This window comes from Leopardus geoffroyi, chromosome E3, assembly GCF_018350155.1.
Source record: "Leopardus geoffroyi isolate Oge1 chromosome E3, O.geoffroyi_Oge1_pat1.0, whole genome shotgun sequence".
NCBI lineage: Eukaryota > Metazoa > Chordata > Mammalia > Carnivora > Felidae > Leopardus > Leopardus geoffroyi.
In genome coordinates this window covers 32,317,778-32,345,407 of record NC_059340.1, presented here as the reverse complement: position 1 = coordinate 32,345,407, position 27,630 = coordinate 32,317,778, and the positions used below count along the sequence as shown (strand labels likewise).

The 27,630-nt window shown below is 55.8% G+C and overlaps 1 long non-coding RNA gene across 1 annotated transcript in view; it reads right to left on the bottom strand.

Annotated features, from left to right (window-relative positions):
- The window catches only part of LOC123589034, a 63,923-nt gene that overhangs the window by 9,633 nt on the left and 26,660 nt on the right, over positions 1-27,630 (bottom strand). The window lies entirely within an intron of this gene.

Sequence of the window (27,630 nt, the reverse complement as noted above, 5' to 3'; positions counted from 1 at the left end):
GAGGGGAACAGTAATGGAGGTCACCGCTGCTCTGTGTGGCCCCTTGGCCCCCCGCCAGGCCATTCACACATGTCCTTGCTCATCTCATCCACTCCCATGGGGATCCCCACGTGCAGAGAGGCAGCTGAGGTTCAGGTTCAGGAAGGTGTCCCACAGCGGGGGACTGGGCGTCAGCTGGGCATCCGACTCCGGCCCAGGTCATGATCTCATAGCTCGTGAGTTTGAGCCCTGCCTCGGGCTCTGTGCTGATGGCTCAGAGCCTGGAGCCGGCTTCGGATTCTGTGTCTCCCTCTCTCTCTGCCTCTCCCCCACTCATGCTCTGTCTCTCTCTCCTTCAAAAATAACGTTAAAAAAAAAAAATAAAAAAGTAAAAAAAAGGAAAGAAAGGTGTTCCAGGGCCCAGGGCCCCAGGTGATCCTCTCCAGTAAGGATGAAACATCTTTAAGCTGAAGGAGGCTGGGAAAACAGCAGAAGCAGGAAGGGCATCTTAAAACGTATGTATCTGGTGTGTTGGTGGGGTGGGGTGGGGGGGGACCTAGGTGACTCAGTCAGTTGAGAGTCTGACTTCAGCTCGGGTCATTGCCTCTCGGTTGGTGAGTTCGAGCCCCACGTCGGGCTCTGTGCTGTCAGCACACAGTCTGCTTCGGATCTCCTGTCCCTCTCTCTCTGTGTCCCCTCCCAGCTCGTTCTCTCTCTCTCTCTCTCTCTCTCTCTCTCTCTCTCTCTCGAAAATACATAAAACATTTTTTAAAAAGTATGTATTTGGTCTTTGTCCTGGGTTCCTACGCAGAGCCCCTAGAACCCTTGGGATTTCCTGAGGGATAGAAGGTCTTTCGTGTGTTAATGACATGACTCCAGGCAGGGGGCCTAGACAGTTTCAGGATGGGGGCTGGTCACCAGAAAAACCAGCCAAGTGACTGAGATCAAGATGGGAAGGTCCCAGGAGGGGAGAGGGGCCGGAGACTGGGTTCACTCCCCAGGGGCCCATCTTGCCTATGGAATCATGAAATCTCAAGACGAACCCCTACATGACGGGTTCAAGGGGCTTCCGGGCTGGTGAACACAAACATGTGATGTACCCCAAGTCCACGGGGACTGAGGACCCTGTGATCGGGACCCCGCCGGACCCTACCTCCCTCTTCATCGGGCTGTTCCTCTGTACCCTTTGTCAGAGCAAGAAAGGCACTTTCCTGAGTTCTGTGAGTCCTTCTAGAAAATCATGGAACCTGAATGGGAGCCAACCACAGAGCATCCTTGGCCTATAGTCCTCTTTCCCACCCCTGAAGGGGATGCGAACAGAGAGGGATGTTTGTTTTCGGTATGAAAATCAGCCACACGCGAATGAGGACTCAGGGAAGGAATCGACGGCCCCCTGCTGGGGAGACAGACCCCGCGGACGGTGGGGGGGACTGCAGCAAAGGGCCGAACAAGGCCCCATCTACAGGGTGCGGCGGGCGCTGGGGTGGCCCTGCCCACACCCCCCTGCAGCTGACCGTCAGGTACGTCAACAGTGTGTACATAATGGTGGCTCCCCATCCGTGCCCATCGGGCAGCAGGACTCTGAGGCGTGTTCCGTGTCGTCTCCCAGAGGTGCCCAGCGGGCCCGCAGCAGCGCCTGCCCACTGACGCCCGGTCTCCCCGCATCCTCTCCTCCCCACCCCCGCCTCGGTGCTTCCAGGGATCCCCTCCCTAATAATTAACTTGCACCCAGGTCCGGGGGTCACCGAAACTCAGATAAGGGCCCAAATGCTGCCTAGCAGGGGCCAATTTTCGCCGCTGGGGGCAAGGCAGACCCCGTATTGCAGGACCTTCTGATCTGTTCAAGACAGACCAGGATCCAGAGTTCCCCGGGGAAGCCTCCTGAGTCTAACTGCCAGCTCGGATTAAACAACACAACACAAAAGAAAACAGAACACAACAGAACGCATCTGTGGGCTTGCTCTGGTCCTTGACCTGCCAGTTCAAAGCGGTTGGTGGCGGGCGGGCGGGGAGGGGTACAGAAAGTTCTAAGCGGTGGGGGACTAGGTTGGGGGGACAGGGGGAGTCGCCTTGGCAACCCACGCCAGCAGCCTGAGTGGGGAAGGCGGGCGAGGCCCCACGGTGGGCCGGGCGGCATGGCCAGCTGGAAGCATCTGGAGGGCCCGGTGTGGCCACCGTGGGCCGGCAGTAGACAGACGCAGAGTAAATAATCGGCTGGGATGCTTTTCCAAACACGCAGACCCCGAGCCGCCTGCGGCCTCCCCCTGGCTCGCCGAGTGGGGAGAAATCCCAGGACACCCTCCACCCGGCCCCACATCTAAGCTCAGTCCCAGGATAAACTCAGGGCAGCCAAGGAGGAGGAGGAGGGAGGGAGGGAGGGAGGAGGTGGCCGTCACGAGAGCAGCACTTCTAGACCTCACACTTGTGAACGGCTTTTTAATTCTGTGCAGATGGAGAAGACTGTCTTTACAGATTTCCATCTCTCCACGCTGCCCCGCTTCCCTCCTCTCGCAGAGCAAACACAGAGGGTGTCTCTTGAGATCGTTTTGGTATCATTTCCCATGGTTATTCCAAGTCACCGCTCTCCTGCTGCATTTTCGGAATTTAGATTAGGAATACAGGGTGTCAAGGGTACCGGCGTTAATGTCAAAGTTTGGTGTTGCGTGTTTATTCTACTACGACCAGCCAGGCCCATCCATGCCTATTATAAACTGTTTTATAATACGTTTAGAAGATTTTAACTTGGAACTATATTCACTGGAGGGTGGGGGTGGAGGGGTGGGTGGGCGGCGGAAGAGAAATTCCTGACAGCTTACCTTTAACGGGCCCCCTATGAGCCACGTACTCTATACATATCCTTAGCTCATTTAATCCTGATTGTGACCCAAATAGCTGTATCGCATTGTGTCGTTAAGATGCCTTTCGGTTGCAAGGGGTGGAAACTTACATCGAAGGCAATTTATCGATTTACATAAATGGACACACGGTAAGGGCTTCAGGCATGGCTGGATCCAGGAGTTCAAATGCTGTCATCAGGAATCTCTCTCCCCCCCCCATCTTTTGGCTCTGCTCTCCTCTGTGCCTGTCTCATTCTCAGGCAGTCCCTTCTCTTCTGATTGCAAAGATGGTCCCCAGCAGTTCCAGGCTTCTAATCGGCCAAGCAATCCAAAAGGGTGGAAAGAGAACACCTTTTTCCCAACAGTTTGAGCAAAAGCCCCATGACCCAATCTCACTGGTCCAGCGTGGATCATGTGCCCATCCTGTGACCAAGCCCTATGGTAGGATTCCTGATCACACGCCCATACCTGGAGTCTGAGAGTGTCAGCCCCACTAAAATCAGGTAGGGATGGATGGCTAGCTACCACACCCAAAAGGAATGCTGGACACCGGGCATTCAAAAATAACAACTGCTAGGGCGCCTGGGTGGCTCAGTCGGTCGAGCGTCCGACTTGGGCTCAGGTCAAGATCTCACGGTTCGTGGGTTCCAGCCCCGCGTCGGGCTCTGTGCTGACAGCTCAGAGCCTGGAGCCGGCTTCAGATTCCATGTTTCCCTCTCTCTCTCTCTCTCTCTCTCTCTCTCTCAAAAATAGACATTTGCAAAAAATTTAAAAAAACAACAAAACAGCTGCTTACCACGGCGAGGTGTGTGAAAACAGCAGGGTCGTCCTCACAGTTGCACACGTTGCGCACTGCACATCCCCCGCGGGCTCCACTTACATTCACTGTCATCGTACACAAATACATTTTATCGAAACAGACTTCCAACGATGGCAGTTGGGTGTCTCGTGATCGAAAAACGGCCACGGCACTTTGTAATTCTTCCCATCGAGAGAAGGAATCTGCTTCCTCACCCCTCAGATCTGGGCTGGCCTCGTGACCGGCTTTGACTAACACAAGGCAGTAGAAGTGACCCTCCAGATTTTGAGGCTAGGCCTTGGGGGGTTTCCACAGTCACCCTCTTGGAGTCCTGCCTGAGGCCGGCGCATAAGGCGGCCTCCGTGCAGAGGCGCGGTCCTGTGAGGGAGAGCCGGGGTACCCAGCTGCCCGGCTCTGGACCGGAAGTCGTGAGGAGACAGGACAAGTGTGCCTTGTCCACTCATGTCAGCTGGAACCTCGGTTTCCCGGGACGCTCTTCCCACGTGGCCCCAGGTCAGAATTTGCCGGAAGAGGAACACGCGAGAGGCTTGGAGAGTGGAAGCAAAGGACTCTGGGAAGGCAGGCGTCGTCTGATGAGATGAGGCCGTGCCCGGGGATGACGTCCACCCAAAGCCTTGTTTCTGGGGGAGCCTGAGCCGCCCCCCCCCCTCCACCGCCCACGCTGTGTTGAGTGCCGAGGGAACCCAGTGAGGGAGCTCAGGGCACAAAGAGGGAAGCCCGGGGGCGCCTGGGTGGCTCAGTGGGTTAAGCGTTCAGCTCTTGATTACGGCTCAGGTCAGGATCTCACGATTCGTGAGTTCGAGCCCTGCATCAGGCTCTGTGCTGACAGTACGGAGCCTGCTTGGGATTCTGTCTCTTGAGAGAAAGAGAGAGAGGCAGAGAAAAGTAAATAAACACAAATGAATAAATAAATAAATAAATAAATAAATAAATAAACATTTAAAAAAGAAGAAAGAAAAAAAGGAAGAGGGAAATCTGCCCTCCATTCTTTTTCTCCATTCATTCAACAGTCAACGATCTCTTGCTGTGGGTCAGCACTGGGGACAGAAGAGCCCAGAACTGGGGTTAACCAAGTTGATGCTAACCCTACCCCAAGATCCGGGCAAGGCACGCAACCTCGCAGAGCTTCATTTAATCCTCACGAAGGTCCCATGAGATAGGAACTGTCGGCGCTCCATTTTTCAGGTGAGGGAGTGCAGGCACAGAGAGGTTGAGTGACTGCCCCGAGGTCACACAGCTAGTCAGTGGCAGAGCCAGGATTCCTCCCTAGGGGTCGACTCCCCGAGATCCTAAGTTCTCAGCCACTGCCTTAAAAGTTCTGGAGAGGGGCGCCTGGGTGGCGCAGTCGGTTAAGCGTCCGACTTCAGCCAGGTCACGATCTCGCGGTCCGTGAGTTCGAGCCCCGCGTCAGGCTCTGGGCTGATGGCTCAGAGCCTGGAGCCTGTTTCCAATTCTGTGTCTCCCTCTCTCTCTGCCCCTCACCCGTTCATGCTCTGTCTCTCTCTGTCCCAAAAATAAATAAACGTTGAAAAAAAATTAAAAAAAAAAAAAAAAAAGTTCTGGAGACTGAGCCTACCGAGGAAAGCTCCAGAATTTAGGATTCGCTCCCGGTAAATGGTATGAATTTATTCCATAATACTTGTGAGAAAGATCTCATGACTTTACTTTTCTAAGGCTGATGACATTGGGATCTGACCCTCCCTGCCTGCCTCCCTAGAGAACCCCCTACAAGTCTCTTGCAGACAGCCAGTCTCCACCCCCTATGATTCTGAGTATAGACAGCACCTCTCATCATTGCTGCCCAAACTCCCCTTCTTCCTAGCCCCGCCCCAGGCTCCCAGGGCTGAGTTGTGCGCGTGACCAAGGCTGGCCATGGCGATGGCTTCAGTAATGGGCACGTGACCCAAGCTGAGCCAACGAGACTCAACCTCCAGACTCTGACTAGAAGTTTTGAAGGGGACATCTCAACGAGGCCAGTGAGATAAAAGCCTGGGGCTGTGAGGCAGCATCCCTGCCAGCACGTGGAGAAAGCCCACGAGCGAATGAAGGAAAGCAGGGCCAAGAAAGGGAGACAGATCCCAGGCAGGGCGACACTGCCTGAGCCCCTGGATTCAGCCATGCCTGAAGCTGTTGCACTCCCAACTTGCCAGTGACACAAAACATAAGCTAATTTCAGTGGGATTCCATTATTTGCAGCTGGATGAGTCCTGACTCAGGTACTAGGCTTCGTACGAAGGTACCAAGGCCTGCTGACTCTAGCCCAAGGCAAACACAGCCCTTCAGAACACAGAGACCTGGTTGTTCTTTGAAGGAGATGCGGAGGGAGGGGAAAATACCTCTCATTCTTTTGTGATGAATCAACAGCCAAACAAAGACCCGGCCCGTTTCTCAAGCAGGTTACTCTGCCTAACAACGATTAATCATCCAGGCCCAGCCAACCCTGAGGTTGCTGTGGCCCCAAAGAACCTGCTACCCTCAGAGCCGCCCCAGATTTTCCACGTCTGTGTGAAAAGAATGTCTGTGCCATTGGTCCTTTCTCCTCCAGCTCAGAATCCTGGGAGCTGGGTTTTCTAAAGCTCCAAGAAAACACTTTGTAGAACGTCCAGCCAACAAATGCTTGTGATGCACCCGGTGGGGGGGGGGGGGGGGCCTCTGGAACTCACATCTCTTTGGAGAGGGTCCCAAGAAGCTGGTCCTGCCCCTTCTTACTGAGTGGTGGGCTAGCACGGGACCTCAGAAGCCAGGGGGTGGGGGTGGGGGTCAGCAGGGGACAGAGGAGGAATGGTATCAAAGGCTGAGCCACGGAAATGAGACTCTTCCTGGAAGGACGGAGACCATGTGGGAAGATTCTAGGCTGGGGAAATGAGACATGATCTCATCTAGGCTAGGTCCCCTAGAAACAGAGCCCGAGATGGGGATTTAGGTGCATGTGGCTTTTGCAGGGGGAGGTTCTCAGGAGGGGGCTGTCTTTCCCTTTGGGCTGCAGAGGGAGGGAAGGGGGTAAGGGAGGCGGCTGAGCAGCTGGAGCCTCTGCTTCCAGCAGCCGGCCCAGGGCAGCCTGGGGCGCTTCCTTCCTCCTCGGAACCCCATGCCTGCTTTCAGGGAAGGGACTCATCCAGTGGCTGCAGCTGGGCTGGGAGGGATTCACCAGGGACAGTGGGGCGCCGTGATTGAGCACCCAGAGCCCAACGTGTGTGAGGTGCCCCCAAAGTGTCGGCTTCGTGCACATCTCTGAGTATTCCGGGCCTGGGGGTCTGTGGTGCAAGGTTTGGAATCAGTCAGCAGGGGTGTGTGTGTGTGTGTGTGTGTGTGCATGTAGCGTCTTCCTGGGCCCTTCCCAGCACCTGCAGACACTGACCTTTCTTATGTTCCAGACGTTACCAGAGCCCCAGTCTTTGGGGTGTCCGAAACCTGTCTGTGTTGGGAACCCCGGCTCCCCGCTTCCCCTCCCACCGTTGGTCCCTCCGGATGGAAAAGCATTGGCATGAGAATCAGGTCTGGACCATAAAGCTGGGGGGTACTGGCAGAGGAGGAACTCAGGAAGAGACACAGGAAGTCTGGCCTTGGCCTTGAACCGGAATTGCTTCAGTGGTCCTTAAGGCCCCCAGGACAAGCCCAGACCCTCACAGGCCAGGCTTCTAGGGGAGACCTCTTGGGCCTCACCGCTCACCACCACCCACCTCCTGGCTGCTTGGAATACTGAGGAGTCACTATTTTTCCACACGCTCCTGCCCCTGGGCCTTTGCACCTGCTGGGCTCACTGCCTAGAATGCCTTCCCCTGCCTGCTCCTGGCCTATTTGTCCTCTGCTCTGGCCTCGGGCCTCCCCTGACTCCAGAAGGCCTTTCCTGACTTAGCTCTCCTTCCTGTCCCCCACCCTCCTCCCCATCTTGTGCTGTCGCTGTCCCTGTTCACTACCCTCCCCAACAAGACTGAATGCCCTGAGGGATAGCCCTCGGGCTTGACTGCCTCGGGGCCCGCGGTGCAGACACAAGGCACATAGATGCTCAGGAAGTAGGGGTGGCGTGAACGAACGAAGCTGGTAAGTGGGGTGGGCGGCATACTATCCTCCAGGCCGATGTTGCCCATGGTTTGTGACGGCCAAATCGTTCCAAGATACGTTTATCTGTAACGTACACCCTCCCCATCAAATTACAATTTCCCATTGCCTCTGATGAGTGGGCGACAGGTGGCGCCTGTGAGCAGCAGCCCCCTGCGATCCGTGCTGCTCTCGATGGATCCGGCTCAGCTGGGCAGTGTCTGAGCAGTTTCGTTATTACCGTCCCTGGTTTTACACTTGTGGAAACTGAGGCTTAACGTGGTGAAAGAGACTGGGAGCAGATCTGCAGAAAATAAATAACCAGGCTGCAGCGGGCGAGGGGCACCCACGCGGAGGCGGCTGTGGGTGGCTGAGCAGGTTCCCGGGGGGCTGTAACAGACTGCCACAGGCCCCGTGCCTCGAAACAACAGAGACTTCCTCTTTCACTCACAGTCCGGAGGACAGAAGTTTGAAATCGAGGTGACAGCAGGCCCTCAGGAGGCCTTGGGGATGGATGCTGGCCTCTCCCAGGTTCCAGGGGCCCCGGGGGCTCCTTGGCCTGGGCCCCTGCAGAGACCCTGTTTCCAAATAAGGTCACAGTGACAGGTCCCGGGGGTCATATCTTTTTTTTGGGGGGGGGGGTGTCACCATCGACCCGCTACAGGTGCAGTGTCAGCTGCCCCTGAACCTGTGACCCAGAGCCTCTTGTGACACCTCCCGCTCTGGCCCTGTGGCCTGGCACGTGGGGTCCCTTGGCCGGGCCCTCGCGGAGGAGGCCCCGCAGTGCCAGGCGGAGGCTGCGACCAGCCGGGCTCCAGGCCCCAGCGAGCTGTCACCCAGACCCTGCTGTGGCTCTGCAAACATCACCGTCCTGTGCCCTCGGAGGACAGACTCCAGCCCCCACAAGTGACCGGGCCGCGTGCCCTCAGCCCTCACCCGGCCTCCAAAGGCAAATGCCTAGAATTCCATGGGATCCCACGGCAGCGGCAGCGGGGCCCCAAGAGAGGAGACAAAGGCGGGCTCTGGGCCCGGTGGGGGGTGGGAGGGCCTGGGGGTGGCCCGGGGCTGCCTTGCCCTGAGATTTGCTCTCAGAGAGCAAGGACGGCCAAGCCAGCGCCCACGGGCCCCTCTTGGAGCCCCCACTCAGGGCCCAGCACACGTGCAGGGCCCACACATGTACGTGACCCCCACACCTGTCCACATGCGTGCCTGACCACACGCCCCGGTCCCTGGGGATCGCTGGGATGGAACACGGGTGGACACATTTCCAGGGGGGTGCCTGTCTGTGTGGACATGGGCAGCCCGGGGACCCCACCTCTGGAAGTCACTCGACCTCTCTGGGCCTCGCTCCCCTCATCCGAACATTGGGATAAGAGCCCCGACCTCAAAGGGTCGTTGAGGGGGCTAACCGAGGTCATACGCGGGAGCTCCCGGGAGCCAGGCACGCAGGACGTGCCACGGAAGCATGAACAGCAGGCAAGCGTGAGGCTATCTACCGACATGCAGAGACACACGCAGGGGGACAGATGCACCTTACGTGCACACGCTCACGGATGCACACAGGCGCGTTCAGAACATAAACACGGTTGCACAGGGGCCACGGGCACAGGCGTGTGCAGAGGTGGGCACACACGCGTCCACACGGGTGCCCACGTGTGTGCGCGCGGCCCCCCTGGCCAGCCCCCCATGTGGTTCACTCCTTTCCAGCGCTTCCCCTCCCCCAGCCCCCCCCCCCCACTGTGCCCAGGACACATCTGGATGTGGCCACGGGGCCCAGGAGGCCTCCCCGTTTTCAGAGAGGCGCTTGTGGCATCCCCCCGGTTACAACACGCCGTCCCACACAAGGTGGTTTCTGTCTGTCTGACCACGGACATCCCACAGCCCCCTGCCCTGCCCTCCCCCCTCCCCGGGGCATAAGCTGACCCCCCGCCCCCACCGCAGCGCCCCAAAGTGGGAAATGAGGCTGGGCCAGGGAACAGAAGAGGGACCCAAGCCGCAGCCCAGGGGCTCCTCCAGCCTCCCTCCTTGGATCAGGGATCAGCGTCTCCAGCGGGACCCCTTTTGCCATCAGCGCCCCACCCCTGACGCCGTGGACTGAAACCACAAAGGGCATTTCTGATCCAGGACCCCGACCTTGGCCTTCGCCTCAGGCATGCCCCCCTGGGGCTGGGCGAGAGGGGCACAAAGCCCCTGAGTGTTTCTGGGGGAGGCAGGAGGTAGGAAAGCGCAAGACAGCGGGGCCTGTGCCCCTCACCCCTGCCCCCGAGCCTCGGTCTGCTCATCCGCACGCTGGGCAAGAAGCGAACCATCTGTTTGGGCGGTGGGCGGTGTGTGGGGGCTGCCCAGCCTGTGCCCTTCCCACACGTGCAGAAATGCCCACCCTCTGGGTCTCAACGAGGGGAAGGTCTGCTTCCCCCGGGAAGACCGCGGATGATGGGTCCTGCACGTCACAGGCCTCCTGGCAGCTAGGATGTGGGCATGTGACCCAAGCTGGGCTACTGGGTCCACAGGCGCCAGACAGAGCAGGTACCGGTGCCACCAAGAAGCAGGGATGGCCGGGGGGCTCCAGTGTAGGTGGCAGGGACAGCCACCTTCTGGGGCCACGCCTGCAGCCCTGGGGACAGAAGGAACCCCGCCTGAAATGCTCCTGCCAAGAATGCACTTTCTAGACCATAATCACAGCCCTTAGATGGCACTTCCTGGGCATCAGGCTTCCGAGGCAGCCCTCTTGACAACCCTCGGAGGCGGGTACTATCATCTTGATTTGCAGAAGAGGTAACTAGGCACAGAGAGGGTGAGCGACTCCCCCGAGGTTGCAGAGGTGGGATCTGAACCCCAGCTGGCTTCCCTCAGTCAGTCTAGATCACCGTCTACAGAGCTCCTTGGAATTTCCTGGGCGATAGGAGTGTCTCCTGCTTCTCTGAGGTGACTCTTGGTGGGCTCCTGGTATGTGAGTTGCTCTCTAGAAAGATCAAGCCGTGATTAGAAGCTTGGAATTCTCAGCCCCATCTTCCACCCTCAGGGAGGGGAGAGGGGCTGGAGCCTGAGGTAATGATCCATCATGCCTAACGTGATGAGGCTTCTATAAAAATCCCTAAACTGTAGGCGTTGGCCAGCTTCCGAGTTGAACACATCTATGGGCTGGGAGGGTGGCACACCCCACCTCCACGGAGACAGAGCCCCTGCGCTCGGGACCCTCCCAGACTTCACCCTACGTATCTCCTCACTGGGTTGTCCCTACGTTTCCTTTATCACATCCTCTACGACAAAACGGTACACATCAGCGTCTCTGTTGCGAGCTGTGCCAGAAAATTATCAAACCCGGGTGGTGTGGGGAATGAGAACCCTCCACTGTAGCCAAGTCAGAAGTGGGGGACTCTGTGGGGACCGGCTATTTGTGACCGACGTCTGAAGTGGGGTAGTCTTGTGGGACTGAGCCCTTCACCTGTGGGGTTAACTCCGGGTAGTTACGATCAGAATGAAATTGAACTATGGGACGCCGAGATGGCGTGCGGAAAGTTCGAGAACTGGTTGGGGCAATCCCTCATATTTGATGTCAGAAGTGTTGTGAGTGGAGAAACAGTTTTAGTGTGTCCTCACGGGAACGTTGCAAGGATTAGGTAAGATAATACACATAACAATGGTCAGTATTTCTTCCTTGGTAGCACTTGCCTTAGCGTGGTAACGGCATGTTTTCCTTGGGCTTCCTAATGCAAGAATGAAGAGTGGGTCCTCAAATTCAGAGCGTCTGTGGATTTGGAGAGGAAAAACATCACCTCTTCATTTCACTAGCCTACAACTGAAATTTATTTATTTGTTATTATTTTTTAATGTTTATTTATTTTTGAGAGAGAGACAGACAGAGCGTGAGTGCGGCAGGGGCAGAGAGAGGTGGAGACACAGAGTCTGAAGCAGGCTCCAGGCTCCCAACTGTCAGCACAGAGCCTGACGTGGGGCTCGAGCACGCAAACCGGGAGATCATGACCTAAGCTGAAGCCGGACGCTCAACCGACTGAGCCTCCCAGGCGCCCCTACGGCTGGAATTTAGTATGTAATTTCAATTCCTCATGGTGCGACACCCACAGACCTGTGACTCTGTCATCATCAGGAATCACAGGGACTTTTTTTATCCCATGCCTGTCACTGTAGATATACTTAGCTAGCTTCTTTTGTAAGCTGTGTATTTTGCAGGGGGAGGGGGCGGGGCGGGGGCATTGAAAAAGATCCTGAACATTCAACACTAGTTATTGAAATACATGCCAAAGACAAAAAAAAAAAAAAAAAAAAAAAAAAAACATGCCCAACTGTCTAAGGAGAGGGTATGGATGTCAGCAACTTACTTTGAAATGCATCAAAAAGGTAGATGGAGAGATGGAGGGTGGATGGGTGGATGGAAGGATAGATGGATGGATGGGTGGGTGGGTGGGATGGGTGGGTGAATGGATGGGTGGGTGGAGAAATGCATGGATGGATAGATGGATGGATAGGTGGGATGGAGGGTGGATGGATGAGTGGACGGGTAAGTGATAAAACAAATACAACAAAATGTTCTCTGGGTAATCGGTACATGGCTCTTTGCCGGACAATTCCTTCAACTCCTCTATATGTTTGAACATTTTCACAATAAAATATTGGAGGAAAAGATTTTTTAAAGAGAGAAAAGGATGAAGAGAACGTTCAAAGCATGGGCAAAGAATTTTTTTTTAACGTTTACTTATTTTTGAGACAGAGAGAGACAGAGCATGAACGGGGGAGGGTCAAAGAGAGAGGGAGACACAGAATCCGAAGCAGGCTCCAGGCTCCGAGCCATCATCCCAGAGCCCGACGCGGGGCTCGAACTCACGGACCGCGAGATCGTGACCTGAGTTGAAGTCGGACGCTGAACCAACTGAGCCACCCAGGGTCCCCAAATTTCCTCTGCTTCTTTTTCGCGTTTTTCAACACAGGTACAAGAAAATTTAAATGGCACGTGTGGCTTGCGTTAGTTATATTTCTACTGGGGAAGACCGGCCTAAAGGAAGCGTCCGCCGTGAAAATTCTGATACACGCGTTTCTCACGGCACGCAGATTTGTTCTTTCGAAGGCCAGTCAAATGTGGATGTGCCAGAGAGAGCGTAATCGCTGCCCTCTGCTTACCTTCGGGTACGTGGCTTTATTTTATTTTATTTTATTTTATTTTATTTTATTTTATTTTATTTTTTTCATTCTTCTAGTGGTCAGTACTTCTGGGAGACAGTGTCAAACTAGAACCTAGGATGTTTACAAATAAGGTAAAAAGTGTATGTGTTAAATATTTTTTCGATGAACTGTCCACCCATAAATCAACAGAAATAAAATCCGGGTACATCGTGAAACATGACACAAGGGTTGCCCGGGTGGCTCAATCGGTTCAGCGGCCAACTTCAGGGCAGGTCATGATCTCATGGTTCAGGGGTTCGAACCCCGCGCCGGGCTCTGTGCTGACAGCTCGGAGCCCGGAGCCCGCTTCGGGTTCCGTGTCTCCCTCTCTCTCTGCCCCTCCCCGGCTCGTGCTCTGTCTCTCTCTCTCTCTCTCTCTCAGAAAGAAAGAAACATTAAAAAAGAAACACAAAACAAGCCTAAATTTGGAAGGGGTCCCTGGGCTTCTCCAGGCTGCCAAAGGAGCCCTAGGGACTCGGGGACATCTCAGCTCAGTTCCCTGCTCTCCTGCCCTTTGAGGGTCATGTGGTTTCTGACCGAGGTTTCGTATTTTCAGATGACTCTACCACACAGAGATGGTCACCATGTAAACACGGGGCAGCATGTGACAGTCGCCTGACCCTGCTGCGTGGGCAGTGGCTGGAGCCTGCGAGGATTTGGCCTTCTGGTCCTTGCTTCAGATTAAGGAAACTGTGGGAGGCATCAGGCCCAAGTGCCAGTGACCCCTTCCCCCGGCCGGAACCTGGCACGGAGCTAAGTCAGGCCCCTGCACCCCGATATTTACCCCAAAGGGAGCCTGGCCAATGGGGATACCTGAGCTCTGGGCCGTGGGTAGCGGTCACCATCGACACACCTCATCGGGAGGTAGCTCCTGCCATCGGGTCCCTCTGCTGCCCATCTCTTCACGCCTGAAGCTTTTTCTGTCTTATTTTGACCGTGTCCCAGGTACTGGCCCCAGACAGACATTATCTCATTTCATCCCTGCAGACCCTGGAGGGAGGAGCTATCATCCCATTTCCTATTTCACTAACAAGGAAACTGAAGCACAGAGAGGTTATGTGAATGGCCCCGAGTCACACAGCTCTGGGCCTTTTCTTTTTTTTTTTTTCAAGACTTTATTTTTTTTTAATTTTTTTTTTCAACGTTTATTTATTTTTGGGACAGAGAGAGACAGAGCATGAACGGGGGAGGGGCAGAGAGAGAGGGAGACACAGAATCGGAAACAGGCTCCAGGCTCTGAGCCAACAGCCCAGAGCCCGACGCGGGGCTCGAACTCCCGGACCGCGAGATCGTGACCTGGCTGAAGTCGGACGCTTAACCGACTGTGCCACCCAGGTGCCCCTCAAGACTTTATTTTTAAGTCATCTCTACACCCAGCGTGGCGCTCGAACTCAGGACCCCGAGATCAAGAGTCACGTGCTCCACTGACTGAGCCAGCCGGGCTCCTCCTGGCCTGAATTCTTCACAACCACTCCGTGCTGCCTCTTGGAAGAAGGGCCAGAAACCCAGGTGCGGCAAAGGGACCCGGCTCCACCCCGGTAACAACCTCAGGGAGGGCACCGTGTGGAGAGAACTGCTTGTCCCCATGCGCCCCGCATCCTGTGGGCATCGCCACCCACCGGTCACCCAGCCAGACACCCGGGAGTCGCCTCCAGCCACCCCCAGCCCTGACTCTCACTCTGTCTCTCTGTCTCTATCTCTTGAAAATAAAAAGTAAAACCGTTAAAAGAATTTTTAAAAATTTTTAATGTTCATTAAGTTTTGAGAGAGAGACTGACCGTGAGTGGGGGAGGGACAGAGAGAGAGAGGGAGACACAGAATCCGAAGCAGGCTCCGGGCTCCGAGCTGTCAGCACAGAGCCCGACGCGGGGTTCGAACCCACGAACCGTGAGATCATGACCTGGGCCGAAGTATCAGCCAACGTGGCCTGGTCCCGAGGCTTGTTTTGCACTCCGGGAAACCAAAGCGAGGATGAGGTGACCTCACAGGTCACACATGTTGTGGGTGACAGAGCCAGCGTCACCTGCACGACCGAGGTCATCATTATGAAATCTTGTGGAAGGACAAAGGGAAATTCGCAAGGCGGACACGGCTCTAGAAGATTCCCTCTTTGATTTGCCTCCCAGACCTGGGGGTGCAGGCAGCGTAAGGTTCCCGCTTTGGAAGGACAGTCACCCTGGGTGTGGCACCAAGACACGGACCAGCTGCTAGGTCTCCTTCACTGATGCTGGGATGGGGGATCCTGATGGCCCCGCTGGCAGGTCACGGGGCACGCCCCCCCCCCCCCCCCCCCCCCCCCCCCCGGCACAGGAAGTAGCATCCTCACTGCTGAGTCATAGCCAGGCGGGCAGAGCGCCTCATTCACAACCACGACACCACGACACCATGACATGCATTCCAAACCCAGCCCATTCCGCCCCCCCCCCCGCCCCCACCATCCCTGCCCCCCTCCGCTCAGCTGTCTTTAAGTCTGCTCACTGGCAAGAGCTGCCGGGGAGGAAGGAAGGAAGGAAGGAAGCTGGAGAAGGGGGAGGACCGATTTGCGGTGGGCGGCCTGGACGGACGTCCCGCGCGCAGGGGAGCGTGGGGGGCAGGACGCAGTCACGACTCCAAGAACAGCTAAGGCGCACTGAGTGCCTGCAGGGTGCTGGGTGCCGCTGAATCCTTGCTGGCCCCCCTGGGAAACAGGCAGAATGGTTCCTGCCATCTCACAGGTGCAGAAAGAGGACTCAGAGAGGTTGAGGGCCTTGCCCGCGGTCACACAGCTGGCCAGAATTCCCCCGGGGCTGGAAACTCCAGAGCCTCGCCCACAGCGTTCCCACTGAGCATAAACCACTCGCCCGCCCGCCACACTGCCAGGTGCTTAGGACATGTCACGGCCTTTCATTTTTTACAACAAACCTACACGGGATGGGCTGTTGTTGACTCCATTTTCCAGATGAGGAAACTGAGGCTGGGCAGGGGAGACCACGCGCCCAGAGTCCACAGTCAGGGACTGGCAGACGTAGGATTCGAACCCAGTGCGTCTCCAGAGCCCCCGCGTTTCCTCTGCACCCGGCTGCCTCCTTCCTCCTCTCACGGGTCACGGGACTCTTGGCTTCTGCATAGTCAGGCCGAGGCAGAAAAGTGACTCATGCCGCGACTTCCAAGCCAAGGACCTGGGACCATGGCCACCCCTGCCCGCCTCCCTCCTACTGCCGGGGCCCCTGGAGCAGACAAGCCCGAACAGCAGTGATCTGAGTCTGCACACAGTAGGGGAGGGACAGACTTGAACGATGTTTGTCAGTGACACCCAAGGAGGAAGTCACAGCTAGGGAGGGGCTGAGGAGTTGGCGACCTTCCCATTTAGGAGATCGGACAGAGAAGTTGGTGATGGTCCCCTCCCCCTTGCCCCATCACATGCTGGGGCACCTCTCACTGTCCCCAAGAGGCCATCTGGTCAAGCCGGCCTCTCAGGACATTCCCCACTCTGCGCTCCATCAACCCACAGAGCTCGCCTCCCTTTCCAGACCCAGTGGAAGAAGCCGGGGTATTTCTCCCACTCTCTGAGTCTCCTGTCTCCTCTGAGGTCAGAACCCAGGCCTCAGGGCTTCGGTCACCACCCCACCTCCTCCTGTCCCTCTGGCCCCAGGCTGCCTTCCAGAGCCATTCTGGCTCTCCCAGCATGGGGATAACTGGTCCCTCCGGTCCCCGGCTATGATCCCACCTGATCTGCTGGCCCGGGAGCCCCTTTTAAAGAATGAAACAGCTGGGACGTATGCTAAGGGAAAGACAGAAGGACAGTCTTGGAGGCAGTTGGGGACACAGCCAGGGGACGCAGACAAGCAGGCAATGTACAGGTGAAATGCTGGTGCCAGATGTGAGCGAGGCAGATCCAGGAATAAAAATGCCCTGATTTTTCATCAGCCGAACACGGCCCCCTGGAGGTCAAGTGTGCACTGTTTGAGGACATACCCTGAAAATTGGGCTCGGCTCAGCCAGGAGCCTTGGAATCTTTTTCTTTTTTTTTTCTTTTCTTTTCTTTTCTTTTCTTTTCTTTTCTTTTCTTTTCTTTTCTTTTCTTTTCTTTTCTTTTCTTTTCTTTCTTTCTTTCTTTCTTTCTTTCTTTCTTTCTTTCTTTCTTCTTCCTTCCTTCCTTCCTTCCTTCCTTCCTTCCTTCCTTCCTTTCCTTTTTCTTTCTTTCCTTCTTCCTTCCTTTCTTTCTTTTCTTTTTCTTCCTTCCTTCCTTTCTTCCTTTCCTTTCCTTCTTCCTTTCTTTCTTCCTTTCTTTCTTTCTTTCTTTCTTTCTTTCTTTTTTCTTTCTTTCTTTCTTTCTTTCTTTCTTTCTTTCTTTCTTTCTTTCAACAGTTTTATCAGGGTGCAATTCACATACAACTCACCCTTTTATTTTATTTTTTTAATGTGTCTTTACTTTTGAGAGCCAGCAAGTGAGCAGGAGAGGGGCAGAGCGAGAGGGAGACGCGGAATCCAAAGCAGGCTCCAGGCTCTGAGCTGTTGGCACAGAGCCCGACGCGGGGCTCAAACCCTTGAACTTAGAGATTGTGACCTGAGCCGAAGTGGGATGCTCAACTGGCTGAGCCACTGGGCGCCCCACGACTCACCCTTTTGAATGTACATCACAGGGGTTTTTAGTCTAGTCACAGAGTTGTGCGACCATCGCCACCGTCAGTTTCACAACACCTTCAACGCCCCCAAATAGAAACCCTTTAACCGTCACCTCCCTATCCCTTACCCCTGCTCGTTCCAGCCTTCGCAACCACTAATCTGACTTTCCGTCTCTATGCATTTACCTATTCTGGTCATTTCTTACAAATGCAGTCATGCAATTTGGGTGCTGGTCCCAGAAGGGGCTGGGGAACCTGGGTGGGTAAAACAGTACAGCGCCCACCACAGGGCTCTGCCTGCCCGCTCCAATGTTCCGGGGCTGTAGGATTCTCCCCTCGGACCTCCACGCTGCAGCCCAGGCCTCCCGGGAAGGGTCTGACTGGGCTGAGAGTGCAGAAGAGCCCAGAATTCCAGACCTGCCACGCGGCCCTTTGCCCCACCAGGTTCTAACGCAGCCGGGCACTGGCCTGTGTGCAGAAGGCCACATGGGCACACAGGGGGCGAGTTAAAAAGTCACCCCCATCCAGGAGAGCACCTAGTCACGGTATGATCTGGACGAGTGACTCAATGTCTGTGTTTTCTCATCTGTGAAGGAGGAGGAATAATCGAACCTCCCCCTAAGTGGTGACCGAACACATATAAAACGTTCGGCACAACGTGCGGCCCACGGCAAGTGACACACACGTGTTCCTCGTCGTCACTGTCATGGCTGGTATTCCTGTGGTCCCCGGAGCAGCCTGGGAGGTGGGTAGTCTCCCCCCTGCTCCCCTGCAGGGGAGGAAAGTGAGGGAGAGCTCTGTGCTTTGGGGAAGCCAAGAATCATCAGACGGTAACTTTCTGGAAACTGCCTCCAGGCGCCGAGAACAACCCAGGCTGGTGATCGGGTCACATCTGTTGCCTATCACCGAGGGGGAGGCCCCACGCTTGTGCCCGCTGCACGGTGGTCTTGCGGTCGCCAAGGAAAACACAACCCCGTCAAGCGCCGGATGGAACAACGCTCTGTGTGCCTGGAGAAGGGACAGGACACCAGCTTCAGCAGCAGGCTTTGGTCCCCCGCGGCCTGGGAGGCCCTCACGGCAGCCGATGGAGGGCCTGTGGGCCGCACACACCCTTCCTGTGTCACAGAGTGAAGGACCCTGTGCCCTCCCCACAGGGGACAGATATGGCAGCCGGGGTGGCCAGGTGCCATGTGACGTCCGCACGCGCCTGGGCAGAACAAGGAACGCATGTGGGGTTTGAAATGGGGAAAGCAGCCCCCACGAGGCAACAGGCTGGCGCGGGCTGAATGGGCTCCTCCCGGCCGGGTAAGGAGGTATTCCAGGCCCAAGCCCTACACGCGACCATCCTGAACCCGGGCCACCGCCCTGGGAGGTAGGTATTGCCACCTCCCTTTCAGACTCGCAAAATCTGAAGTTCAGAGAGGCTTACGAGCGACGTGCCCGGGGTCACACAGCAGCCAAGTAGACATCAGACCAGGCATCCCCGACTCCAAGCCAAACAGCAGCCCCTCCACCCGCTCCGTGGGCCGAAGGGCAACTTCACCGAGGGACTTTTGGCAGACAGGCGACAAAGGCCGGCAAATTCTTCACTCCCATCTGCTGACATGTCTATGTCAGCCGCAAACATCTGTGTGTTTCTGCTGCCATCCGGCTGGCTCCCGCCGGTCTCCGCCGTCTGTCCGACAAGGGTGGGCTCCCAAGCCGGACCTCCGTGCTTCTAAGCTGACGGGCCACCCACGGCCCACATTATCGCGGGTCTCGGTGGGCAGGCGGCCCCGGTGAGCGTGTGACCATCTGTGATAGTAAGAGATGGGCACACACTCAGCGTGTACCTGGGTTTCCCAAGGGGGAAACTGAGGCCCAGGGCGGGGGCTGGGGGGGGGAGCCCCCTGCTCTAGGCTGCCCAGAGAGCTGGAGCAGGGCTACAAGGGGGACTAGGGTGCTTGCTACTCGTTTGCTTTACTTTAATAGCTTCATGGGCATGTAATTCACAGACCACACCGGCCTCCCATTTACAGGCTCTGCGGTCTATTCACAGCGCTGTGTCTCTGTCACCAGGGTCAACCGCAGACCATTTGCATCCCCCTTCCCCCAAATCCATACCCGTGAGCAGTTGCCCCGACTCCGGTTTTCCCCGAATTCCCCCTCCCCCGCCCCGGCAACCACGAGCTAATTTCCGTCTTCGTGGAATCGCCTATTCCGAACGCGCCCTGTACACGGAATGGCACAGCACACGATCTGCAGCGATCAGCTTCTTTCCCTTAGCACCACGACTGCAAGGCCCCCCACCCTTGTTGTGGCAGGAATAAGCCCTCCGTTCCTCCGTAAGGCTGAACGACGCTCCCCTGTATGGACAGACCACGCGCTATCTATCCACGCGTCTGCGACCCATCCTGTGGTTGCACTGGTGTTGGGTGCTTTCTTGTTAACCCCTGTGGACCGACAGCTTCCTACGGGTCAGTCTGACCACGTGCCGTGCGGACAGACCACACAGCCCTCCAGGAGGCAAAGCTGTTCCCGTGTCACAATCATGGAAACTCAGAAGGGCCTCAGGCCCGGCTCAAGGATCCGAGTCAGAGCTACCCGCCCCCCCACCCCCCCCCCCGGAGGTCTCAAACTGGAGCCCTGGGGGCCAACACGGGATGCGTGGTTTGCTTTGGCCTGAAAAGCATTTCACAGTTGTTTGATGAGCTGCCCACATTTGAAACTTGGCAGTTGTCGTGTTTTTAAAAAAAAAAAAAACAACTTTCTAAGCGTCTTTTGAAACAAAAAATAGAAATCACGAGATCTGGCCACACGGACCCTGCTTCTCCCCTTCTAGGAGGCTGGGGACAGCTGCTGAAGACTAACGCCACCCCCTTTGGACAAGCCCGTGCTCTCTCCTACCCACCCCCCACCCCAGTTCACCTGCTGGGTTAGGATGGCTACCCAACACGGTTTGCCCAAGACCATCCCGGTTTTTTAAGTTTTATTTTATTCTTTTAGCACTGCCCCAGGTTTTTGGTTTTTTTTTTTTTTTCAGTTTATTTATTTTGAGAGCGAGAGCGTGCGTGTGTGAGCGTGCGTGAGACGGGGAGGGGCAGAGAGAGGGAGAGAGAGGAGCCCAAGTAGGCTCGGCGCTGTCCGTGCAGAGCCCGACACAGGGCTCAGTCTCACAACTGTGAGATCATGACCGGAGCCGAAATCAGGCGTCGGACACTGAAACCGGCTGAGCCACCCAGGCGCCCCAGCTCTGTTCTAGTTTTAAACTGAAGGTCCAGGACCCGGGAAACCCCTTGGGTCCCAGGCAAATTGGTGCCGGTCGGTCACCCTGCTGGGCCCGGGGCCTCATCACACGCTGTCCCTGCTCCCCTAGCATCTTGCACTACAGAACCTCACCCCTGCTTTTGTGGGGTGGCTGCTGTTCTCGGCCACGGTCTGTAACCATTTCTCATTCCGCCCACATCCTCCAGGGCTAACACCAGCCCCCGCTTCCCACGGGTCCTTGGCGAGATGAGAAAAAGGAAGAGTCTGAATTCTTTGCTAACCTGGACTCACTCCCCGCCCACTCTTGTCCTTTCTTCCGGAGACCAGAGGGCCTCCTGCTGTTGCGAACATCCTTCCTTTTCTGAAACAGCTCAAGGGGGTGGGTAATGGGCTGGTGAGATTTTTTAACGTGTTCATTACTAAAAACAAAAAGTTAGCAAACTCATGGCCACCTGCAAAAACTTGCTTTTAAAAAAAATTTTTTTAAGTTTATTTATGTATTTGGAGAGAGACAGAGGCAGTGTGAGCGGGGGAGGGGGAGAGAGAGAGGGAGAAGAGAGAGAATCCCAAGCAGGCTCTGCACTGTCAGCACAGAACCCGGCACGGGGCTCGAACTCATGAAACCCTGAGACCGTGACCCGAGCTCAAACCGAGAGTTGGATGCTTAACTGACTGAGCCCCCCAGGTGCCCCTCAAAAACTTTCTTAATAACCTTCGTATTTTAATAGACTCTCAGAGCCTGTGAAGGTGGTTCAGAAAGTTCCAGGGACACTCACATGCACTTCCTGTATCATTAACGCCTTCCGGGGCACTGGCCACAGGTAATGAACCAACACAAATACGTTCTTATGAACGGCAGTCTGTGCTTTCTTTGGAGTTCCTTTGTTTTTCCTAATGTCCTTTTTCTTTTCCAGGATCGCAGTCAGGACCCCACATTATGTGTAGCCATCACGGGTCCCTAGGCTCCTCTCGGCTGGGGACAGTTTCCCTGGTTGGATCCCCTTGACGGTTTTGAGAAGTATTTGTCCCGTACTTCGTAGAATGTCCATCCATGGGGATTTGCGTGATGTTTTCCTTGCGATGAGAACAGGGTTGTGCGTTTGGGGAGGGAGACCACAGCAAACGAGGGCCATTTTGTCACAGTCGTATAAAGGGTATATGCCTTTGGGGCGCCCGGGTGGCTCAGTCGGTTGGGCGTCCGACTTCGGCTCAGGTCATGCTCTCACGGTCTGTGGGTTCGAGCCCCGTGTTGGGCTCTGTGCTGACAGCTCTGAGCCTGGAACCTGCTTCGGATTCGGTGTCTCTCTCTCTGTCTCTCTTTGTTCCTCCCCTGCTCGCACTCTCTCTCATTCTCAAAAATAAAGGAAGATTAAAAAAAATTTTTTTTTTTTTTTTAATTTAAAGGATAGATGCATTCAAGATGACCAATCACCGCTGGCGTTAACCTTCTCACTAGGCTGATGGAGGCAAATTATTTGGAATTCTGCACGGGAGATTTACCCCTCTCCCAGTTAAGAAAAAAAAAAAAAAACAAAACAACCAGTTATCAGCAAAGCCCCAAATTCTTGGCTCCCAAGGCTACAGACTCCAGCCAGCTAAACGGGGTCTGCCAGAGGAGAGAGAGCCCCCTCTGTAACCAGGCCTGCGTGAGGCATTTTCATTTCCCACATGAGGCTGCTTGCTGGCAGAATGGGGCCGGCCTCCTCCACTTACTAGATGAGGCTCAGAGAGGGGACCGCAGAGCCGCGGGGCCACAGCGGGGCAGCTGTCCCGTTTGAACACACCGGCTTCCCACCCGTCTCTTTGCAGGCTGTGCTTGCTAGAGCCACCTGCGGGCGAGCAGGAAGAAACCCAGGCCACGGAAGGGGGGCCATTATACCCGCCTGGGTCCTCTGCCCTCTGTTCACAGGGCACCACGGGTGCCCACGTGTATGCACCTTCAGAGGCCTCCCCCCTACCGCTCTGGAAACTCCAGTTAGGAAATTAAAAAGGTCAAGAGAGGAGCTGCAGGACGCCCCGCCTGAAGGCGCCACCTGGCACCGTCCCTCCCCCTCCCCTTTATACAGGGCATGGTGGCATAATGGGTACCCACACGCAGGGAAAAGCCCCTGCATTTCATTCGGGGAGGCTTGACTGCTCCCTGGACCATGCCCCGAGGCTCATCGCCCTCATCCCCCTGCCCCCCTAGCAGAGCAGGGCTGAGCATCGGTGGAACCAGAAAGGCTTACTCCTAAGGGGGGACCTGGGGGTCCTGAACCCCACTCTTGATCTCCAAGTGCTCCCTGGCAGGAGCACCGGACTGGGAGAACCCTCAGGTTGTAATGTACCCCTTGGGAGACTCGGGCTCCCAGGCCCTCGGGGGTCCTTCTTTGTAAAACGGGGTGAGAGCTGGCCCCCTGCGGACTGCCCAGTCCTGCGGTCCCTTCCCCCCACCCCACTCCGGGGCGGCGGGCCCAGCAACCCCGCCCCCGCGCCCGCCTCCTGTGACAGCAGCGCCCCCTTCTGGCCGGGTGCGTCCTGGCCCCCGTGGCGCATCCCTTGCTCTCTGCTTCCCCCTGCAGGTCATTCGGGGAAGGGCAGGTCCGTTGAAAATCACCCCGAGAGAGACCAGAACCCAGTTTCCAGACTTGGGGCACTCCCGGCTTCAGACCTGGGCTCTTCCACCTACTAATGGAAACTTAAGTGTGCCCCTGACCCCATCAAAACTTAACCCGATGCTCTGTCATTTGTAGAATGCATATGACATATTTTTTATATCTTTATTTTGGGTTGAGGCATAAAACCCTTACAGAAATAAAGACACGTATCTTACTTAAGTCCCGGTTCAACGGACCCTCATAAAGAAAACACACTGGGGGGGGGGGGGCGGGGCGGGGTGCCTGGGTGCTCAACTGGTTAAGCGTCTGACTCTTGATTTCGGCTCAGGTCATGATCTCATGGTCGTGAGACTGAGCCCCATGTGACAGTCCCTGCTGACAGCGCGGAGCCTACTTGGGATTGCCTCTCTCTGCCCGTCCCCCCACGCGCGCTCTCTTTCTCTCTCTCAAAATAAATAAATAAACATCAAATGAAAGAAAACACACTCGGGAACTACCCAGGGCAAGAACGGAAACACTGTCGGCATCCCAGAAAACCCCATCCTTCTCATCCCCAATCACTGCCCCCTTGCTTCGTCCGCCCCACATGCAGCCACCAGCCTAAATCCCAACACTGCCTGCCAGGTGTATTAATACTAACACCCCCCCCCCCCAACCCCCTGCAGGATTGTGATGAGGATCGGATACAGGTAATGTGAGCCACAAACCGTTGAGCGTGTACGAAAGCGCCCCATGCGTGGCTCCCTTTCTCTCCCACACTCCCCACGCCCAGTCAACAGGGGCAGAGTCCCTCCCTCAGGGCTGTTTTTGTAGCCCACAGAATGGCCGGCTGAATGGCCAGGGAGCAGAACATCTGTGCCTCTCTGGGCTAACATCTGCCCAGGAAATGACTGCCCCGGAGCCTGGTCCATTCTGCACCCTCAATGCCGTCATTTCCACCCGCCCACCCCTGGGTCCCTGCCCGGGCTAGCCTCTCTCTTTCTCTCTCTCTCGAATTCCTGCCTCATCCTTCAAATGGCCCCCAGGCTCCGCTTCCGTCTGCCCTCGGAACTGCAGCCAAGGTTCTTTTTCTAAAACAACAGATCTCATGAGCCATTCCACTGCCCGCAACACTCCAAGGCTCCCTAGCACCCTAAAGATAAAGTCATGCCCTGCCCAGCATTCAAAATATTTTACTTCACATCTGTTTGAATGGCTATGAGAGAGAGAGAGAGAGAGATAACAAGCATTGGCAATGATGTGGAGAAAAGGGGACCCTCTTGCACCATCGGTGGGAATGCAGACTGGTACAGCTGCTGTGTTAAACAGTATGGAGGTTCCTCAAAAAATTAAACACAGAACTACCCTACGGTCCGGCGATTCCACTGCTGGGTGTTTATCCCAAGACATGAAATCACTCCCTTGGAAAGATATCTGCACCCCCAGGTTCACAGCAGCATTATTCCAATGGCCAAGACATGGAAACACCTCAGTGTCCGTCAGCAGACGACTGGATAAAGAAGATGTGTATATGCAATGGAATACCATTTGGCCATTAAAAAAGAAGGAAGCCCTACCATTTGTGACGACACGAGGGCTTTACGCTCAGGGACACAAGTCAGACAGAGAAAGACAAACGCGGTATGATCTCATATGCGGAATCTAAAAAAGCTGAACTCGTAGACACAGAGAACAGGTCGGTGGTTGCCAGAAGCGGGGGTAGGGCTAGGGAGCGGAATGGGTGAAGGTGGTCCACAGGTAGAAACTTCCAGTTATGAGACGGGTAAGTCCCGGGCATGTCGCGTACAGCATGGCCACTACAGTTAACAATACCGTGTCGTATATTTGAAAGTTGCCAAGCGTAGATCTTAAAGGTTCTGATCGCGAGAAAACTCAGTCGTAACTGTGTGTGGTGAAGGATGTTAACTAGAGTTACTGTGGCGATCGTTTTACAATGTATACCTATCTCGGGGCACCTGGTGACTCAGATGGTTAAGCCTTCGACTTCAACTCGGGTCACGATCTTACAGTTTGTGAGTTCGAGCCCCACTTTGGGCTCTGTGCTGTCAGCACAGAGCCTGCTTCAGATCCTCGGTACCGCCCCCCTCCGCCCCCGCTGCCCCTCTACCCCTCTCTGAAAAATAAATAGATATTAAAATATATATACAGGGGCACCTGGGAGGCTCAGTCGGTTGAGCGTCCGACTTCGGCTCAGGTCATGATCTCACGGTCCGTGAGTTCGAGCCGCGCGTCGGGCTCTGTGCTGACAGCTCGGAGCCTGGAGCCTGCTTTGGGAGTCTGTGTCTCCCTCTCTCTCTACCCCTCCCCCACTCTCTCTCTCTCTCTCAAAAATGAATATTAAAAAAATTAATATATATATATATATACGTATATCAAATCATTATGTCAGACAACTAAAATTAGTACCATGTTAGGCCAATTATATCTCCGTAAAACTGGAGAGAAAAATCTTGTAGTGCAAGGCCCTGTCCCGTCTCTAATCCAATCATTTACCGTTTCCTTTTCCCCCTGTAACCCCTCCTCCCGTGTGATTCCTGCATCTGGGCCTTTGTACCTGCTGTTCCTGCTGCCTGAAAGTCCTCACCTTTACCTCTGTCCACAACTCGTCTTCCAGGGCGCAGGCGAAAAGACCTCTCCTCCCCACTCCCTGCGCTGCCCAGAGAAGAGTGGGTCCCTCCTTCAACTTGTCCTTCAAGCCTCTGCCCAGTCTCCGCCTCCTCCGGGAAGCCATTCCTGACTACCCCCATGCCCCCAGAATCCTTCCTTTAGTCTCGGCACTTGTGCACGCTGGGTTGGGATATACTGGGGGTATGCTGGGTGGGGATGTACCGGGTTATTTTTGGTCTCTCTGCCTTTGGGGACCGTGAGCTCCGTGAGGTCAGGGGCCATGTCTGAGCACGCGGGTGTCTCCCGCACCTTCCCAGGGCCTGGCATAGAGCGAGAAAATCAGTTAGGGGTTGGTGCGTGGACAAAGGAACAAACGAACGGTTGAACGCACGAATCTGGATGAGCGAGCCAGAGCTTGGGAGCACAGGAACGGCGACTGAGTGCCACTCAGAGGGGCCTCTTGGCCTCGTGGGACGTGGAAAGGGCTTGGCTCCTTTCACCCGCTCGGAGCCTCGGTTTTGGTTCTACCTGCCAAGCTGTCACCGCCTGGACCCGAGCGCCTGATGTGGGGGCTCAGGACGGGATACGAGGAAAGAGTATGTAGGGCACATTGTGTCCGAGGTCATCCAAGGTCACCCAGCCGGGAGGCCTGCGCTCTCTGTCCAGGCCCCTTGCCTAACACGGGCACCAGGCTCTTCCTCTAGCCGAGCACCAGGGTTTTGCCTGGATCTGGCGTGAGCTTTTCTCAGCCCCCCAGACTTCCCAGGGCTGCCCTCATCCTGTCCCATCCATCGGTGTCACAGCCATCTGGCCCCAGGTCCCCCCCACTCCCCCATCCCCCCGCCCCCTACCTCCCCACCCCACACCCTACACACCCCCCTCCTGACAGCAGCTGGGCAGGGGCGGGTCCAAGGAGCCAAGGGGACCCCCACACACCCCGCTGTTAATAGGCAACCCCTTCCCCGCAGACAAGTCGACAGAGCCCTTTCGTGGGCATTGCCTTCAGGGGGCGTCACAGCCACCCAGGAAATGCCAACTGGAGGCCTGTTTTCACAGCAGCAAGGACAGCTGACGTCTACTGAGCACCTAATGTATGTCAGACCCTCTGCCAAGAGCACGCCCCTCCTCTGCTAATTTAATCTTTAAAAAAAAAAAAACAACAAAGCAAGATCCCCAGGAGGTTGGTTCTATTCTCCCACCTTCTAGGTGGGAAGACTGAGGCTCAGGGAGATGCCGTGACTTGCGCACGGTCTCGCACGGGGGGGATCCACACCCAGACTGAACGACTCTGCAGCCCATGTCTCGGTCCACCAGACACGGCCCCCGGTGGACGCACAGGGAAGGCGGAGGGACATAAAGACCGAGGCTTGGAGGGATTCTAGACCAGAGAGGCGGTCACGGGAAGCTCTGAGAGACGCTCCAGAGGGTGTCAGGGGGCAGAGAAGCCCGAGGAGGTGTGCTTAGCAGGGGAGGCAGCCTGAGTAAAGGCTTGAAAGTGGGGGTCTGAGTCAATGTCAGTGTCACGTCCGAGAGGGAAAGCGTCTGAGAGACTGAGAAAGACCCCCAGAAACACGCACGCGTGCACACACACACACATACACACACACACAGTGTGAGCGTGAGACCTGTCTATGTGATCGGGGCACGCGTTAGCATGACTGTGTGTGCACAGACACATACATGCGTGTGCACATGTGTCAGTGTGTGAATACCGTCAGGAAAGA